Source organism: Chrysemys picta, chromosome 23, assembly GCF_011386835.1.
Source record: "Chrysemys picta bellii isolate R12L10 chromosome 23, ASM1138683v2, whole genome shotgun sequence".
NCBI classification, from domain to species: domain Eukaryota; kingdom Metazoa; phylum Chordata; order Testudines; family Emydidae; genus Chrysemys; species Chrysemys picta.
In genome coordinates, this window is record NC_088813.1 from 6,103,235 (window position 1) to 6,121,854 (window position 18,620).

Genomic DNA, 18,620 nt, shown 5'->3' on the forward strand with positions numbered 1-18,620 from the left:
AAACAAATTCCGGTTCAAGACACCTGAGAACTCCACAGCAGGGCAGCATCCCCAGAGCGCAGCAGGGCGGGGGTTAGGGGGAGCAGTCGGTAGCAGCACCTGCCCCTCGTACGGCAGGAGCGAGAAGTGCCAGCCTCTCTGCACAGAGCAGCAGCGTTCAGCCTGGGCCAGACGTGCTGCGGTGATGGGTAAGAGCGGGCTCGGAGAGCCAGAGGGTCTGTGGGGCAGCGCTGGGCCCTTCTGCTCCGCACTAGGGCCGGGTGGGCGTGTTCAGCTGGGATTGGAACCCACCAGCACTTGTGGGTATGAATGCGGGGCTGGAACGCAACGTGGGGCTCTCCCACCTCGCCCAGGGGCGACTGGGGGGAAGGGCAGAGAGACACCTGGGCTGAGACTCAGAGGAGCAGAGACCCCAGCTCCAGGGAGACAGTCACTCCTGCCCAGCCGGGTTAAATTGCCCAGCTGTGTGACAGCCCCCGCCATCCCTGAGGGGTCCCCCCCCCCCCGGTATGTCAAAGCAGGGTAATGTGTGTACTGAACGGCAGGGGTTGCCAGAGACTGGCTGGGAGAGGCCTTTGGGGATTGAGGAAGCAGCGCTAAGGTACATGACAACCTCCCTACAGAGGAGGGGCCGTGCCCCACAAGTGTGGGGCAGGGAGCTGGGACACTGCGCGGTGGGTCATTGTCTGGCCCAGGCCCTTCCTAGCCGGAGGCCGAGGCATTTCCTTCAGGTCACCTTCCGCTGCAGCTTGGCCACGGGCCCCCATAGCCACTAGCCCAGCCAGGGATCCCAAGTGGGGATTGTCACGGCTGGCTCCTCCCTGCCGCCAGCAGCTCTTCACTGCCAGGGAATTCCTGAAATCCTGTGTGCCCCTCCCCCACCCACCTCCTGGGGCTGTGAGTGTCCCCCCCCGGACAGGACAGCCCCCCCCGGGCTCTGAGTGCCCCTGACCAGCCCCCCTCCACCTCCTGGGACTGTGAGTGCCCCCCCGGACAGTCCCTCCCCCGAGCTCTGAGTGCCCCTGGCCAGTCCCTCCCCTCAGCCCCCCCCCCCACTTCCTGGGGCTCTGAGTGCCCTCAGCCTGTCCCCCTTCCAGACCCCGGGGCTGAGTGACCTTGGCCAACCCCCGTCCCTTCAGGAGGAACTCCCAGTACCCACCCAGCCCCCACACCTCTGGGTTCCCCTCCCTGCGGCTCTGTGGCCATCCCCCACCAGGGCCGGCTTTAGGCCAATTCAACCAATTCCCCTGAATCGGGCCCCGGGCCCAAGCCCCGGTACGGTGTACCGGCAAGAGCCGGTGCGCTGTACCAGGGTGGCCCGGCTTCCCCAGGGGGCAATTTAAAGGACCTAGGGCTGCCAGCAGGGGCTGGAGCCCCAGGCCCTTTAAATTGCCACCAGACCCCCACTTCTGGAGCCCTGGGGTAGGGCTGCGGGGCTCTGGGGGCTATTTAAAAAGTCCGGGGCTCCCGCTGCCTCTAACGCCCCGGCCCTTTAAATAGCCACTGGAGCCCCGCTGCTTCCCCAGGGCTCCCGTGGCTATTTAAAGGGCCAGGGCGGTAGAAGCAGGGGAGCCCTGGGCCCGTTAAATAGCCCCCAGAGCCCTGGGATAGCGGGGGGCTCAGGGGCTATTTAAAGGGAGGGGGCTCCAGCTGCCTCTGCTGCACCCCGTCCCCGCACCAGCCCGCACCCCCTGCCCTGCCCGCAGCCAGCCCCGTCTCCAACCGGCCATGCATCCCCTGTCCGCAGCCAGCCCCTGCTGCACCCCTGCCCTACCTCCAGCCCCGCCCGCCCTGTTCTGCCCACACCAGCCCCTCCCCCCTGCCCTGCCTGCAGCCAGCCCTGAACCCCCTGCCCACAGCCAGCCCCTGCCGCACCCCCTGCCCTGTCTCCAGCCAACCCCTGCCGCACCCCCCTGCCCTGCCCGCAGCCAGCCCCGTCTCCAGCCAGCCCTGCACACCCTGTCCGCAGCCAGCCCCTGCTGCACCCCTGCCCTACCTCCAGCCCCGCCCCCTGTTCTGTACGCACCACCTCGCCCCCCTGCCCTGCCTGCAGCCAGCCCTGCACCCCCTGCCCACAGCCAGCCTCTGCCGCACCCCCTGCCCTGTCTCCAGGCAACCCCTGCCGCACCCCGCTGTGGCCCTGCGCAAAGCCAGCCAGCCCCACACACCCCTGTCTCCAGCCAACCCCGCACCCCTTGCCCTGCCTGCAGCCAGACCCTACCTCCAGTGAGCCCTTGCCCTGCCTCCAGCCAGCCCCATGTCCACTGGTGCCCTGCAGTTCCCAGGGCAGTAACCCTGCACACCTGCTTCAATGAGGAGGGCAGGGAGCAGCTGGGACCCACACATGTGCACACCACTAGGGTGACCAGACAGCAAGTGTGAAAAATCGGGACAGGGGGTGGGGGATAATAGGATCCTATAAGAAAAAGACCCAAAAATCGGGACTGTCCCTATAAAATCAGGACATCTGGTCACCCTAGCACACCCCCAGGGAGTGGCGGGGACCCACACACGTGAAACGGAGCTCATTAATAACCGATCAACAGCATATATGATGCAATGTACAGAATATAGTGTAAGCAGAGTCAGGATGAGCTCTACCCTGACATCTGGTGGTGAATTATGGCGAGTGTGGAAAAGAACTCCAGGGGCGGATCTTGTTTGCATAGGCACACCCACTCGCCTGGCATGAAACAACAGCAACTCAAAGTGGTTACTTTGGCTGGTGTGGGATCCCCAGTTTCTTTGTTATTGGGGCAGGAAGAATAAAGTTTTGTTACCCTGATTCTGTGAATCAAGGACAGTGAACCTGTTGTATGACAGAAGGACTGAGTGAGTCCATCACCATTACCTAAGTAGCACTTGCTTGACAAGGGGCATGGGTTACAAAACCCAGTGAATAGAGAGAGGATGGGGACAGGTATTTGTACCTGATGGTATGACCCCCTCCCCGAGGGGTTGAAACACCAATTGCACTACCTCCTCTCTCCACTGTTGAATGTCAGAGCTAACTTTGATTCCATTAGAAGTCTAATTACAGACTGCTGAGCTGAATTCACTTTGGGCCAATGGTGCACTGGCACTGGGGCTCCCCTACTATGAGCTGAAATCACAAAAGAGCTGAGATCACTGAGGCTGTGTTAACTAGTGGGGGAGCCTGAAGCTATATTGCTAAGCGGCTGGCGAAGCAGCTAGCAGAGTGGAGCCTCATGGGGACGGTTGGAGCGGAGCGGAGCGGAGCTGAGCGACTCACAGGTCGGTGAGCAGGGTGGAGCCTCATGGGGACGGTTGGAGCGGAGCGGAGCGGAGCTGAGCGACTCACAGGTCGGTGAGCAGGGTGGAGCGGCTGGAGAAGCAGCGAGCGGAGCCTTGTGGGAGCGGCCCAAGGAACAGCTGAAGTGGAGCAGAGCTCAGTGGCTCACAGGTCGGTGAGCAGAGCGGAGCAGCTGCCAGAGCAGCTCGTGGACGGTGGGAGTGGCTCATGGGACAGCTGGTGGAGTGGAGCGGCTCGTGTAGAAGGCTGCGGCGGAACCCCACGGAGAGGCAGCCGGTCGGCCTTGGATCACGTAAGGTGCCCCTTAACACCCTGTGTGCCCCCCCCCCCCCCCGCTTGAACTCTGGGGCTGCACTGACCAGGGACAGAGACTTTGGGGGGTTGTTGGACTTTGGGGACTTTGGTGATCCTTGGGTTGCTGGACCCAAGAGACTTTGGGGGGTTGTTGGACTTTGGGGACTTTGGTGATCCTTGGGTTGCTGGTTTCAAGAACCCAAGGGAAAGGACACAGCCCAATTTGCTGGGGTGAGTTTTTTTTGCTCATGAAGCCTGTTTGTGGTGTTTTTCCAATTTAACGCTGATGTTGTTTACCTCATGTTATTAAACATTTTCTGTTACACTCAGACTCCGTGCTTGCGAGAGGGGAAGTATTGCCTCTTAGAGGCGCCCAGGGGGTGGTATGTATTGTCCCAGGTCACTGGGTGGGGGCTCGAGCCGGTTTTGCATTGCGTTATTGAAACGGAACCCCTAGATACAGAACCCGGCCCTTGTTGCTGCCAACTTAGATGGGCAGAAGGGTTACATTTTTGGGGGCTCGTCCGGGATCCCCTGGGTCAGTACCCCTCGCAAGCACCTGTTGAGTGTCCCACTGCACTGGGAAACAAGTGTGTTTATATTTTGAGGAAATTACTGTTTGTATAATGGCTAATATGTCAGGTTTGTTGGGCCCCGGCCCTGCAGCCTCTAGCTCAGGGGCCGCAGCCTCAGCTAATGATTGGGCAAAAGCACTGGGGCAAATATTGGAAAAGGTTGTGTTGTCCCATGCTAGGTCAAACTCTTGTCGTGAGTTAAGGTTATTTGCTGGGGCAGAGGAGTTCGAACCCTGGTTGGAGCATACCACTGAAATGCTGCGGGAGTGGGCCGTACCTGATACAGAAAAGCGAAGATGTCTAATAGAGAGCCTTAGTGGCCCAGCATTAGATGTGATTCGCACCCTGAAGCTCGTTGACCCTGGGGTCAGTGTGAAGGACTGCCTGGAGGCCCTTGATCATACCTTTGGGAGTGTAGAGGGCCCTGAAGACAGTTACTGTAAGTTCCTTAATTCCCGACAGCAAATTGGTGAGAAGATTTCAGCCTATATACAGAGGCTGGAGAGACTGCTTCAGAGAGCTGTCATGAGGGGTGCAGTGACTGCTGAACAGATGGATCGGACCAGACTGGCTCAAATTGTAAGAGGAGCTCAGTATCAGAACCCGATTCTACTCCATCTCCGGCTAAGAGAACGACGGGAACATCCCCCAAGTTATTCCCAGCTGATAAAGGAGATCAGAGAAGAGGAAGAAAGGCAGGCTGCCAGTGAGTTTTGGGAAGCCCAAACATTGGAGCCAGCCGGCACAACACCACTGCAAACGGCCAGTGTACTGATGGTGAGCACCACAGAGGAACTTGCCCAACAAGTGCAGGTCCTGACAGAACGGATAGCTGAACTGCAAAGCACCATTGACCGAGCTAAGACTTCCGGGAATAAGGAGCCTCTGACCCTGGCGATGGAGAAGTCAGCATTTAGAGCCACCATCCCATCTGGGCGAAGGGGGAAAGGACAATTCTTCTGCTACCGATGTGGTCAGGATGGACACAGTGCTGCCAAGTGCCATAATGAAGAAAACCCCTCCTTAGTGTATGGAAAGCTGAGGATCAGTTGGGAGAGATCCGGTAGCTGCCAGAGAGTCCGGGGACGGGTACCACCCAGGCCTGCAGGATTTGAAGATTCCCCCAGAAAAGACCGTCCAGCTGGGATCCCCGCAGGACTGATAGGGCCTCGAGCAGAGGTCATGGTGAAGATTGAAGGGGAGGAGTGTAAAGCCGTGCTTGACACTGGATCTCAAGTGACTATTATATTTCAGTCATTCTACCAACAAATGCTTAGGCACCTGCCTATACAGCCACTGACTGGCGTTGGGCTGTGTGGCCTCAGCATGGATGAATACCCCTACCAAGGGTATGTCATAGTGCACCTGGAATTCCCAGAGGAGGTTGCTGGAGTAAGAGAAGAGGTGGACACAGCTGCATTAATATGCCCTGACCCTAAAGGGACCTCTGATGTGTCTGTGCTGATAGGGACCAACTCCAGTCTCTTCAAGGTGCTCGCGGATTACTGCAGACGACGGGCTGGGGACCAGTACCTGAATACCCTGATGATCCATACGCTTTGTGCTGAAGCCTATAGGAAGATTGAGGGTGCTAAAAAGGAGACATCTGAGCTACCGATTGGGGCACTGAAGTACATGGGCACGACCCTTAGTAGTGCCTGCAAGGACGGAGCAAGAAGTGCTTGTCATGAGTACTCGGCTGAAAGGCAGTAAAGGGGCATTAGCAATGGTAGAGCAGCCAGCTGAAGGAGAGCTCCCGGAAGGAGTGCTGGTCCCCAGTGGAGTCATAACCCTACCTGCTGAAGCCCAAGAAAAGGTGACTATACTGATTGCTAATGAAACAAGTCGAGATGTTGTTGTGAAGCAAGGACAAAAGATAGCAGATCTCTTCGAGCCTGAATCAATTGTAAAACCCCAGTGTGAGACCCAAGTTCCGACAATAGACCCTGCAAAGTTTGACTTTGGAGATTCACCATTGTCCGAGGAGTGGAAAGATCGCCTGAGGAGGAAACTTTGTGAAAGATCCAAGGTGTTCTCATTGCATGAGTGGGATGTGGGATGTGCAAAAGGAGTAGAGCACAACATCAGACTACATGACTCTCGACCTTTCAGGGAGAGATCTAGGAGGATTGCCCTCTCCGAGATGGAAGATGTGCGACAACATCTTCAGGAGCTGGCTGCGAATGGCATCATTACAGAGTCCCGCAGTCCATACGCCTCACCCATTGTGGTGGTCCGTAAAAAGAATGGGAAAATCCGGATGTGTATTGACTACCGCACCCTAAACCGCCGTACTGTGGTTGACCAGTACACAATGCCCCGCGTCCAAGATGCCTTAGACTGTTTGCTGGGAAGCCAGTGGTTCTCTGTGTTGGATCTTCGGAGTGGATACTACCAGATCCCTCTGGGTGAAGAAGATAAGGAGAAGACAGCCTTCATCTGCCCATTAGGGTTTTATCAGTTTGAACGCATGCCCCAAGGGATTTCTGGAGCCCCTGCCACATTTCAACGTCTTATGGAGAAAGTTGTAGGAGACATGAATTTACTGCAAGTGCTAGTTTATTTGGATGACCTGATTGTGTTTGGAAGAACCTTGGAGGAGCATGAAGAAAGACTTCTTAAAGTGCTTGATAGGTTAGAGGATTATGGTTTGAAGCTTTCAATTGACAAATGCCAGTTCTGCAGGACCTCAGTGAAGTATGTGGGTCACATCGTGTCCCAAGAGGGTGTGAGTACTGATCCTGATAAAATAGAAGCCCTCACTACATGGCCATGTCCAAGTAACTACAGAGAACTCAAGACCTTTCTTGGGTTTAGTGGCTACTACCGCAGATTTGTGAAGAACTATGCTACGATTGTAAAACCTCTGAATGATCTTACCAGGGGATACCAGTCCAGCAGGAACAAATCTAAGACCAAGAATAAGGGGAGGTCCCCAAAGCCTCCTGTGCAGAGACACTATGGCCCCTTCGAACCATTTGGGCCACGGTGGGATGAGAGATGTGAAAGGGCTTTTCGAGAAATCATTACATGCCTAACTCATGCTCCGGTCCTAGTCTTTGCTGACCCAAGCAAGCCATTTATCCTGCATACTGATGCCAGTTTGGAGGGTCTGGGAGCAGTACTGTACCAGGAAGTGGAAGGAAGACGTAAACCTGTAGCCTTTGCCAGCCGAGGACTGTCTGATAGTGAAACTCGCTATCCCACCCACAAGCTGGAGTTCTTGGCCTTGAAATGGGCCATCACTGAGAAATTTCGAGACTACCTGTATGGTGCTCAGTTCCAGGTGTGGACGGACAACAACCCACTGACCTATGTGTTAACAAGTGCTAAGCTGGATGCTACAGGGCAAAGATGGGTGGCCGCTTTGGCTAGCTATGACTTCAGCATTCAATACCGATCAGGGAGAAGCAATGTAGATGCAGATGCATTGTCCAGGCGTCCACAGGCACCAGGAGTTGCTGTGATACCCACAGATGGAGTGAGGGCTATTTGCAGTGTGAGTCGCCGGGAACCAGAGTCCCAGGAGAGTCTTCATGGATGTGCTGCAGAAGCTTTGGGCCTGCCCCCTGAATGCGTGCCTTCTGCTTCAGTGAACTATATTGCGTTGGACCAATCTCCTTTGCCCATGCTCAATGCGGCTGACTGGCAGGAAGCCCAGCTGCAAGATATTGACATTCGTGATACACTACTTGCAAAAAGGGAGGGGCGAAGCCCAGCTGTGGTTGTCCCACCTAACCCGGAGGGTAAACTACTATTGAGAGAATGGACCAAACTAAAACTGATTCAGGGAGTGCTACACCGAGTGACCACAGACCCTTTACAAAAGCAACGAGCACAGCTAGTGCTGCCAAAAGAGTACAGAGCCCTGGCCATGAGGGCCCTGCATGATGACTTTGGACATTTAGGGATGGAGAGGACCCTGGAACTTATTCGTAGTAGGTTCTATTGGCCTCGGATGGCTGAAGATGTTCGCAGGAAATGTGAGACCTGCGCTCGATGTGTTCAAAGGAAAACTCTGCCCACGAGGGCTGCATATCTGAAGAACATCACCAGCAACAAACCTCTGGAGCTGGTATGCATTGATTTCTTGTCTTTAGAAGTAGACAAGAGGAATATTGGGAACATTCTAGTAGTGACTGACCATTATACGCGATATGCGCAGGCATATCCCACACGTGATCAGAGGGCCACCACTGTTGCTCGAGTACTGTGGGAGAAATATTTCTCAGTTTATGGATTTCCAGCCCGGATACACTCGGATCAGGGGCGGGACTTTGAGAGTCATCTTCTGAAGGAGGTGCTGAGGATAGCGGGAATTAAAAAGTCTAGGACAACGCCTTATCACCCACAAGGTGATCCTCAGCCAGAGAGGTTCAACCGAACCCTATTAGATATGTTGGGGACTTTGCGGCCAGAGCAGAAGGCAACCTGGAGCCAACATGTCGCATTTCTGGTGCACGCCTACAATGCCACAAGGAATGATGCTACAGGAGTCACCCCATATTTCTTAATGTTTGGACGAGAACCAAGATTACCCATAGACCTGTGCTTTGGTGTATCAGAGGATGGAGATAGCTATGAAACTCATCAGCAATATGTATCCCGACTAAGAGAAAAGCTGCGGGATGCTTATCACTTAGCTACATCTGCTGCTCGGAAGAACGCAGACCGCAACAAACAGCGATATGATGCTAGGGTACGTTTACAAGAGCTCCAGCCGGGGGACAGAGTCCTGCTGCGAAATTTGGGTATTGCTGGCAAACACAAGATAGCTGACAGGTGGAAGGCAATACCTTATTTGGTGATGGAAAAGCTAGGAGACCTGCCGGTCTACAAGATTAAACCTGAAGAGGGTCCAGGGCAGATAAAGACCGTGCATAGAAACCTTTTGCTCCCTGTGGGAGAACTGGTAGACACCCCGTATGAGATGGGCCACAACAGGGCAACCGGGCGGAACGAAGGTGCTGGACCAAAGCTGCCCTCCAACGTGGACAGCCAGCCCCCTGCAGCTAACCTACCCCTATACAGCACATGCGAGAGTGAGTCTGAGGAGGAAGACACAGCCATGGTGTATCCTGGAATGGAGACAAGATTTCAGTCTCGATCAGCATCAAAAGAGAGCTCCTCTTCTTCCGCCCTAAACCCCATGGCAGAAGTATTTAGGCCCATTCCTGACACCCCTGGGCCACTGGTGGGACCCCCATGTGATGACACACACAGGTTATTGGACAGTGAAGACATACAGGTGGAGGGCACCTTGGACCCTCCATTGTTAGAACTAGAACTGCAGGGGCCTATGCCAGTAGCCGAGGGGCCCTCAAAGGAAACCTCCCCATCTGTCGTTCAAGAGGCTGTCCCCTCTACCACGACAACAGAGATTCTCAATAGACGAGACAGGGTAATAAGGCCAGTAAAACGGTTGACTTATGATGCACCTGGGGTGACTAGTGAGGAACCAATATGTTTAGCACACAGGCTTGTGGAAGCTAAAGTGGGCTATCTAAGGCCCTTTGGAGGGAACCTGTGAGTTGTTATAATAGGGAGTGTGATTTGTCGGGACGACAAATTTTTGGCTGGGGGGAGGATGTAAGCAGAGTCAGGATGAGCTCTACCCTGACATCTGGTGGTGAATTATGGCGAGTGTGGAAAAGAACTCCAGGGGCGGATCTTGTTTGCATAGGCACACCCACTCGCCTGGCATGAAACAACAGCAACTCAAAGTGGTTACTTTGGCTGGTGTGGGATCCCCAGTTTCTTTGTTATTGGGGCAGGAAGAATAAAGTTTTGTTACCCTGATTCTGTGAATCAAGGACAGTGAACCTGTTGTATGACAGAAGGACTGAGTGAGTCCATCACCATTACCTAAGTAGCACTTGCTTGACAAGGGGCATGGGTTACAAAACCCAGTGAATAGAGAGAGGATGGGGACAGGTATTTGTACCTGATGGTATGACCCCCTCCCCGAGGGGTTGAAACACCAATTGCACTACCTCCTCTCTCCACTGTTGAATGTCAGAGCTAACTTTGATTCCATTAGAAGTCTAATTACAGACTGCTGAGCTGAATTCACTTTGGGCCAATGGTGCACTGGCACTGGGGCTCCCCTACTATGAGCTGAAATCACAAAAGAGCTGAGATCACTGAGGCTGTGTTAACTAGTGGGGGAGCCTGAAGCTATATTGCTAAGCGGCTGGCGAAGCAGCTAGCAGAGTGGAGCCTCATGGGGACGGTTGGAGCGGAGCGGAGCGGAGCTGAGCGACTCACAGGTCGGTGAGCAGGGTGGAGCCTCATGGGGACGGTTGGAGCGGAGCGGAGCGGAGCTGAGCGACTCACAGGTCGGTGAGCAGGGTGGAGCGGCTGGAGAAGCAGCGAGCGGAGCCTTGTGGGAGCGGCCCAAGGAACAGCTGAAGTGGAGCAGAGCTCAGTGGCTCACAGGTCGGTGAGCAGAGCGGAGCAGCTGCCAGAGCAGCTCGTGGACGGTGGGAGTGGCTCATGGGACAGCTGGTGGAGTGGAGCGGCTCGTGGAGAAGGCTGCGGCGGAACCCCACGGAGAGGCAGCCGGTCGGCCTTGGATCACGTAAGGTGCCCCTTAACACCCTGTGTGCCCCCCCCCCCCCCCCGCTTGAACTCTGGGGCTGCACTGACCAGGGACAGAGACTTTGGGGGGTTGTTGGACTTTGGGGACTTTGGTGATCCTTGGGTTGCTGGACCCAAGAGACTTTGGGGGGTTGTTGGACTTTGGGGACTTTGGTGATCCTTGGGTTGCTGGTTTCAAGAACCCAAGGGAAAGGACACAGCCCAATTTGCTGGGGTGAGTTTTTTTTGCTCATGAAGCCTGTTTGTGGTGTTTTTCCAATTTAACGCTGATGTTGTTTACCTCATGTTATTAAACATTTTCTGTTACACTCAGACTCCGTGCTTGCGAGAGGGGAAGTATTGCCTCTTAGAGGCGCCCAGGGGGTGGTATGTATTGTCCCAGGTCACTGGGTGGGGGCTCAAGCCGGTTTTGCATTGCGTTATTGAAACGGAACCCCTAGATACAGAACCCGGCCCTTGTTGCTGCCAACTTAGATGGGCAGAAGGGTTACATAGAATTTTATTATTTATATAGTTATGGAAAGTAAATAATACTTTAGAAATGAAAGGCTTTTTTTTTACATTTTTTTGTTGTTGTTAGTCATCCCTGCCGGGGCCCCGCCAAAAATGTTTGAATTGGGCCCCGCCCTTCCTAAAGCCGGCCCTGCTGGAGAGAACAGGAGGATTCAGTCAGCAGGGGCTGCCGATCCGTCCCATTCACCAGGGCTGCCATCCTGCGGCTTCAGCATTAGTGGCTGGGGTGACTTGGGGAAAGGTCTCAACCTCCCCACATCCCACTTCACTGCTGCCAGAATCCCTCCTGCCCCCCCCGCTACAGTCCCCTCCCTACCCAACCTGGGTGGGGCTGGAGGAGAGGGGTCTGAGAACTTGAGCTGTGGATTGGAGGTGGAACAGCTGTCAGGGGCACTGAGGGGGAAGTGGCAGGAGCTCCCCGTACAAGGAGGGGGGTTGCCACTGGAGGTCACTAGGAAGGACAACAAGACTCCATCCTGGGGGTCAGGAGGGGGAATCCATCCCTCAGAGGTGGGCAGGGGCTGGGTGGAAATGCTGCTGGTTCCAGGGGCCGTTAATCCCCCCTGATTCCTCGCAGGCATCTGAGTCTCAGACAGGTTCTCGTTCCCTTGCAGCAGGAGGACGTCACGGCCAATGTGATGCGCCAGCTCCGTATCATGCGGCACTTGCGCCAGGTGCCCGAGGCGCTGCGGGGCCTGTGCCTCTGAGGCCACCAGCAACTCCCGCTCCCTGCTGCAGGTACTGCTCTGGCTCTCTGTAAATGGGGAGCTAGTAGAAGGGGAAATGGAGCCCCCTGGCACTCACAGAAACCCTCTCCCCTCTCTGTGGAGCAGGGTCCTTTCCTCTGCCCCCAAATTCCTTCATCTGGGACAGGAGCTCTTTCCCTCACACCCATTCCCCTCTCCTCTTTCCTTGATCTACCCCCATCCCATTCCCCCTGCGCCCAGGCAGAGCTCTGCCTGCCCCATATGGTGCAGAAAGGCCGTTGTGTCAGGGCCCCACCCCTAGCCCCACTGGAGCTCGTAAAGCTCCACTTTTGAGGAGGTGGGGGTGGGACAGAGGCTCAGGGCTAGCTTCACCTCCTGCCCTTTATTCTCCCCTTGGCCCTTATATGGGGTCTCTGGGCGTGACAGGAATGGGAGCCTCATTCCCAGCTGTCTGCCAGGCCCTGGGATCTGGCCCAGCCTCCCAGATGGGCACAGCCTGCCGCTGAGCCCCGTCAGGGAGCAGTGGGGACAGGTCACCTCGTCCCATCCAAGCAAGCAATGCTGGGGGTCAGAGAGGCTTAGATGGGAGACCCTGCTCTCTCATGGAGGTAAGAGCCACTTACTCCTTGGGGCATGTGGGTCTCTTGGGGGAGAAATGGGATTCTTGATGCACAGCCTGGCTGGGAGCTTCCCCCCCTCTGGGAGAGCGACGCCTCCATCATCGTGCCACCCTGGTTTTGTTCCTAAGAAGAGGCTCCCCAGAGACGTCCTCGAACCTGGACTCCTGAGAACGTTTCGAGTAGGAGGCTCCGGCCCCTCGGGCATAAAGAGAGCATCTGGTAGTCTCATTCACATGGCATCTCCGGTCTCCAGCCCCACTTCCCGCAGCAGGGAAAACGAAGCCATCAGCTCCCAGAATCCCAACTCTTTGACCCCCTTCCGCTCAGCAGTGGGGTTTCTCCAGCTCCCTCACCACACCTGTCAGCCTCTGATGATGAAGGGCCTGAATGTCAGAGTCACCAGAACGAGCAAACTCCAGTTCCAGGCAGAGGAGCCTGTGCGTACTCAGTCCCTCTGGAATCCAGGTGTGAAATGGGGAGCAAGGACCCCAGCCCAGTAACAGGAGGAGTGGGCAGAGCAGGCCTGTAACAGGGTGCTTTCCCCTGGGCTGCACAGCCTGGGGCTTAGCCAAGCTGATTACAGAATGAGCCCGAACTGAGAAGCACCATATCCGCCCCCCTAAAGAGCCAGACTTCGGTGGTGATACACCCCAGCTGGGGTAGCAACAGGATTGAGAACGAGGTAGGAAGTTCAGAGCAGCAAGGAAAGCCTGGAGGGGAACTTGAGAAGAGAGGTTGGAAAAGTGCAGCAAAGAGAAAGGTGCAGACCTAGCTGTTGGGTCCAGGGCCCTGAGCTGCTATCAATGTCAGGGTGGGACTGGATTCCTCTACCGGCCCCAGAGGAGGCGGCGTACACGCACCTGGAGAGGATTCCCAAGCCCAGCAAGGGGGCTACAGGCTGAGCAAGTGCCCCAGCGATGGCAGAAGGACTTCTGTCTGTGGAAAGACCTCTTTGGACTTTTAGTGTGAGGCAAGCTGGGCCCCAGAAGGGTGGACTAAAGGTGGTGACCTGGCCGGAGTTACCAGGCAGAGAAACTGCCGTGGTGCTGGAGCGACCATGGATGGGGGACGCTAGCCCAGCGAGAGGGCTGTGATGCCATGCCTGGCCGCCAGGGGGCACCTAACGATGAGTAGATTCATTTATGATTGGCATAGTCGGCAGGATTGAGTTCCCCCTGTGATCCGTGAGGGAAGTCTTGGTTGCTGAAGGAATCATAGAATATCAGGGTTGGAAGGGACCTCCGGAGGTCATCTAGTCCAACCCCCTGCTCAAAGCAGGACCAATCCCCAGACAGTTTTTTGCCCTGATCCCTAAATGGCCCTCCTCAAGGATTGAGCTCACAACCCCGGGTTTAGCAGGCCAATGCTCAAACCACTGAGCTATCCCTCCCCCAAGCAGGTGTATCAAGGAACCAAGCTGGTCGCTGGATTTCCCACTTCAGTTCCAGGGACTGGCTAAGCAGCCAAAGCTAGGGTTACCATATTTCAGCGAGCAAAAAAGAGGACGGGAGGAGCCCCGCCCTAGCCCCGCCCCTGCCCCTCCCACTTCCCGCCCCCCCTGACCTCCCAACCCTCCCCCCGTTCCTTGTCCCCTGACTACCCCCTCCTGGGACCCCTGCCCCTAACTGCCCCCCAGGACTATCTAAGCCTCCCTGCCTCTTGTCCCCTGACTGCCCCAACCTTTATCCACACCCCCACCCCCAGACAGACCCCTGGGACTCCCACGCCCCATCCAACCACTCCCCACCCCCTGACAGCCCCCCCCCAGAACTCCCAACCCATCTAAACCCCTCTGCTCCCTGTCCCCTGACTGCTCCGATCCCTCTCCGCACTCCTGCCCCCTGACAGCCCCCCCCAAAACTCCCAACCCATCTAAACCCCTCTGCTCCCTGTCCCCTGACTGCTCCGATCCCTCTCCCCACTCCTGCCCCCTGACAGCTCCCCCCCAGAACTCCCAGCCCCCTACCCCCCCCGCTCCTTGTCCCCTGACTGCCCCCTCCTGGGACCCCTGCTCCTAACTGCCCTCCAGAACCCCACCCCCTACCTAAGACTCCCTGTTCCTTGTCCCCTAACTGCCCCCTCCTAAGACCCCCCCCCCAACTGCCCACCAGGACCCTACCCCCTACCTGTACCCTGACTGCCCAAAACTTTCTCCACTCCCCCCAAAAAGCCCCCCCCCCGTTTCTTGACTGCCCCCTCCAGAACCTCCCTGCCCCTTCTCCTGCCCCCCTTACCCTGCTGCTCAGAACAGGGTGTTGGGCTCTGTGCGAGCCGGACACGTGGCTGAGCTCCCCAGCACAACAAAACCCGGTCCCTGGCCCTGCACAACAAAACCCGGTCCCAGGTCCGGACCGGGTTGCAGGGGAGAGCTGCCCTTGTATCAGCACAAAGTGCTCTTGCTCCCGTTTTGCTACGCTGCATGGCAGAAACCGCTCCCAGTTGCAAAAGGGGAGGGCTGCACTTTGTGCTGAGACACTTGCTCAGAATGCAGGGCGGATCCGGCTCCTCTCCAGCTGCTCCGGAGTCCAGCCCGGGACTTTCCTGCAGCCCTCCCAGCCGCTCGCTCTGCTCTGCCGGGGGGGAGGGGGGAAATCCCGGACATTTTGAGTGCTTTACAAATTCCCCCCGGACGCTATTTTTAGCACAAAAAGGAGGACATGTCCGGGTAAATCCGGACGAATGGTAACCCTACTTTTGAAAATCCCAGCCTCAATATTTGTATTACAGCTCCCCTGCGGGACCCCAAGCAAGATCAGGCCTCGCTTGTGTGTCCAGAGAGACAGTCCCTGCTCGAATGAGTTTAGCAGCTAAGGGATTCTCTAATATTTGAGTCTCCCCTGCCTTAGAGCTTATGTGGTCCCTGACATCTGTGTGCAAAGTGAGTGTAACATCAGAATGGTGGTGCAAGGACAGACCTGGGGGAATCACCTGCAGGGAGTGAAGCCGGGGCCTTTGCATCTAAAAGTAGGTGCTTCCCACTGCTCTTTCCACCTAGTGTGTACCAGTGCAAAGGATGGCCCAATGGGCAAAGCAATGGCGGTTCAGGCCCATCGTATTTTGCTGCCATCCCTGCTGGATGCTCACATCGTGTATTTTTTCTGCATTTCCTTTCCTGTGACTGCTGGGAACAGCAGTCCCAAGAACTAAATTTAAATTGTGCTGATTTGCAAGCGCCCCTTGGGCTGCGGTGCTTCAGAACCCCTGGAGCACAGCCCACTGGATTCTGGCCTGGGATCTGGGCCATGAGGTGCCCCAAATAAATTGCCTCCAGGGCTTAAGCGTTCATCAAGGCCCGTATCATTCGATGTTGCAAACTGTCAGGTGAAGACGACGGGTTGGGGTTTTCTTTCCCTTTGCTGGTGGGGCACTTTTCCTGGCTAACACAGCACGCTTTGAGCTATATCTCTAGCTATATGAAGAGTGCAGTGAATTATGTATGTTGGGAATATGTTTTTTAAATCCCTGATAAACAGCTGGAGTCCTTGATGAGCTTCCCACAGCACAAAATTCATTTAGCTGGCCTGTAAACTCCCAAATCAGCAAGGCCAGGCTGTGCTGGGCCCACTGGCTTGCTTAGGTAGGCAGCTGATGTTCTACAGTTCTGTAGTGGCCTTGTGGCAAAGTTGTCTATAAACGAGAGTCAGGGTTTTCACCTGCGTGTGGAGAGCCAGGCACAGGGTGCAGATAGTCGCAGGGGCAGGGGCCTTAACCTCTCTGCACCGGCACTCGCCTTCCCCTTGGCGGGCACATTCATCGCCTGGGAGGATATCATGAGCAGCCACGACTGCACTGAACGGTGCACGTTGATTTGTGAAGTGCTAGGTGCGTCCTACATTTGCGGCATAGGACAAAACTGGCAGCCCTGGTAGAGGGAGGAGTCCCGGCTATTCTAGGGGATGAAATGGTCCTGTCCCCGCAATTTCGGTCGCCTCACCTGTGCCACTTGCAGGGCTCTGCATTAGGGCTTCCCCCCGGACATGCCCCCTCAACGCCCCCCCATGGTTCTCCCACTGCTGCCTGGGGTGAGTGTGTGTGTCTGTGGCCGTGGACAGAAGCCCGGGAACATAGACATTTCCAGAGTGGATCAGACTCGCGGTCCGTCTAGCCCAGCATCCGGTCTGTGCCAGTAGCCAGAGCCGGCTGTTAGAGGAAGGTGTAAGAACACCATAGTGGCAGATGTGGGAGAATCTGCCCCTCGTGTAGGTATCATCCTGGTCTCTACGCGTACGTCTACACTGCAGTGAGATGCCCGAGGCTGGCCCGTGCCAGCTGACGTGGGCTCACGGGGCTCGGGCTAAGGGGCTGTTTAAATGCAGTGTAGTTGTTCGGGCTTGGGCTGGAGCCTGGGGTCTAGGATCCTGTAAGGTGGGAGATCCTAGTGCTTGGCCTGTAGCCTGAGCCTGAACGTCTACATTGCAATGAAACAGCCCCTTAGCCGGAGCCCCACGAGCCACGGGCCAGCTACAGGTGTTCAATTGCCCTCTAGACACAGGGCTAGTCTACACCACTGCACCGTAGCGCGTCTGGTGAAGACGGGCTATGCTGACGGGGGAGCACTCTCCTGTTGGCATAATTACTCCACCTCAACGAGAGGCGGGAGAGCGTCTCCTGCCAACATAGTGCAGTGTGGACAGCGCATTAAGTCGACGTAACTTGCGTCGCTCGGGGAGTGTGTGGCTTTTTCACAGCCTTGAGCGACATAACTTACATCGATGTCAGCGGTAGCGTAGACAAGCCCATTGTCAGAGATCAGCTTAAGCCTTGAAGCCTGCGGTTTACTAACCCTTCCAGCCCTTTGGTCATCATTATCCCTCGCTGAAACCGTCCAGCATCAGCCCCGTGTGTATTTATGAAAGCCGGGATGGCGCTGTTCATTCCCATTCATGCACAGTAGGGGCGTGAGCAGGAGAGTGCAGAGAGGAGCCAGTCATTTGATGTTGGCAGGCAGCTGGGATGGGAGCAGGAGGGCTGGTGGCAAAAGAAACGCTAAGACTCCCCTGAGTACATGGGGTGGGCTGTCCTCTGAGTACGCAGGACCACAGCTTTTAAAGCCCCTAGCACCACAAGTGAAATGGATCTCAGAGTATCGACCTCAAAAGGCTAAGGAGCCAAGCTGACCCTAGAGAGATCAGCGACTTGTGGATCTCAAAACACGTTCCTCTTGGACGTTTCCCTGCTGAGATACCAACCTGCCGGTTGAAGGGCACCAAGGTATTTTTGGACCTGATGCACACGCTGTTGAGCCATCCTCTTTGGCTAAAGGCGTCGCTGTTACGCAGAGCAACACATTTGCAATTTAAGGGAGACTTTGAACTCTGTAGCAGCTGTGGCTTCGCAATGACTACACACCACGTGGAACTTGTGAACTCTTCTCCTAAGGTGGACTGAGAGATGCAAGTGCTGGTCTGTCTGATTTCAAAGACACTCTTTGCAGCCTTGCACGGCTACTGGCGTCCACAAGATGTAATTTCCCCCCGATAGATTTGCTAGTCAAATACCCAGCCGCCCAAATGACAGCAAAAGCCTCACTGCTGGACAATCAAGACGCATTGGCTCCTCCTTGCAGCAGAAGCTAATGCAGAGGTGGTCCAACCTACGTCACCTGGGCACACCATTAACTTTGTTACCCTTTGGAGCTTCTCCACAGTTGGAGATTTATGCGCTGGGACCCTCCCAAACTGAAGGCAGAAAATATCCATGGCTATTCCTCCGGGGCAGAGGTACTCTGAGCATGCTGCCTCCATGTCCAAGCACAGGGAGGTGACTTGGAGTACGCCAATTCGCAACTGGCATGTGTTCCAATGAGATGATAATTATTTGGTGTCCTGTAAATTAGAGCAGCCCCTATGCTGCTCAAATTTAAGCCAATGAGGTAGAGTAACTTGCTCACCGATGCTCTCTCCAACTCCAGTGCCCAGCAGATCTCCATGCAGGAGAGAATCTGGGCCAGTTTTTAATTTGGCTCTTGCTGGGTCCACCCTTAGGGAATGTCTTAACTGCCGAGTTAGCCCAGGTGATCAGCACCTGGATCTGAGCC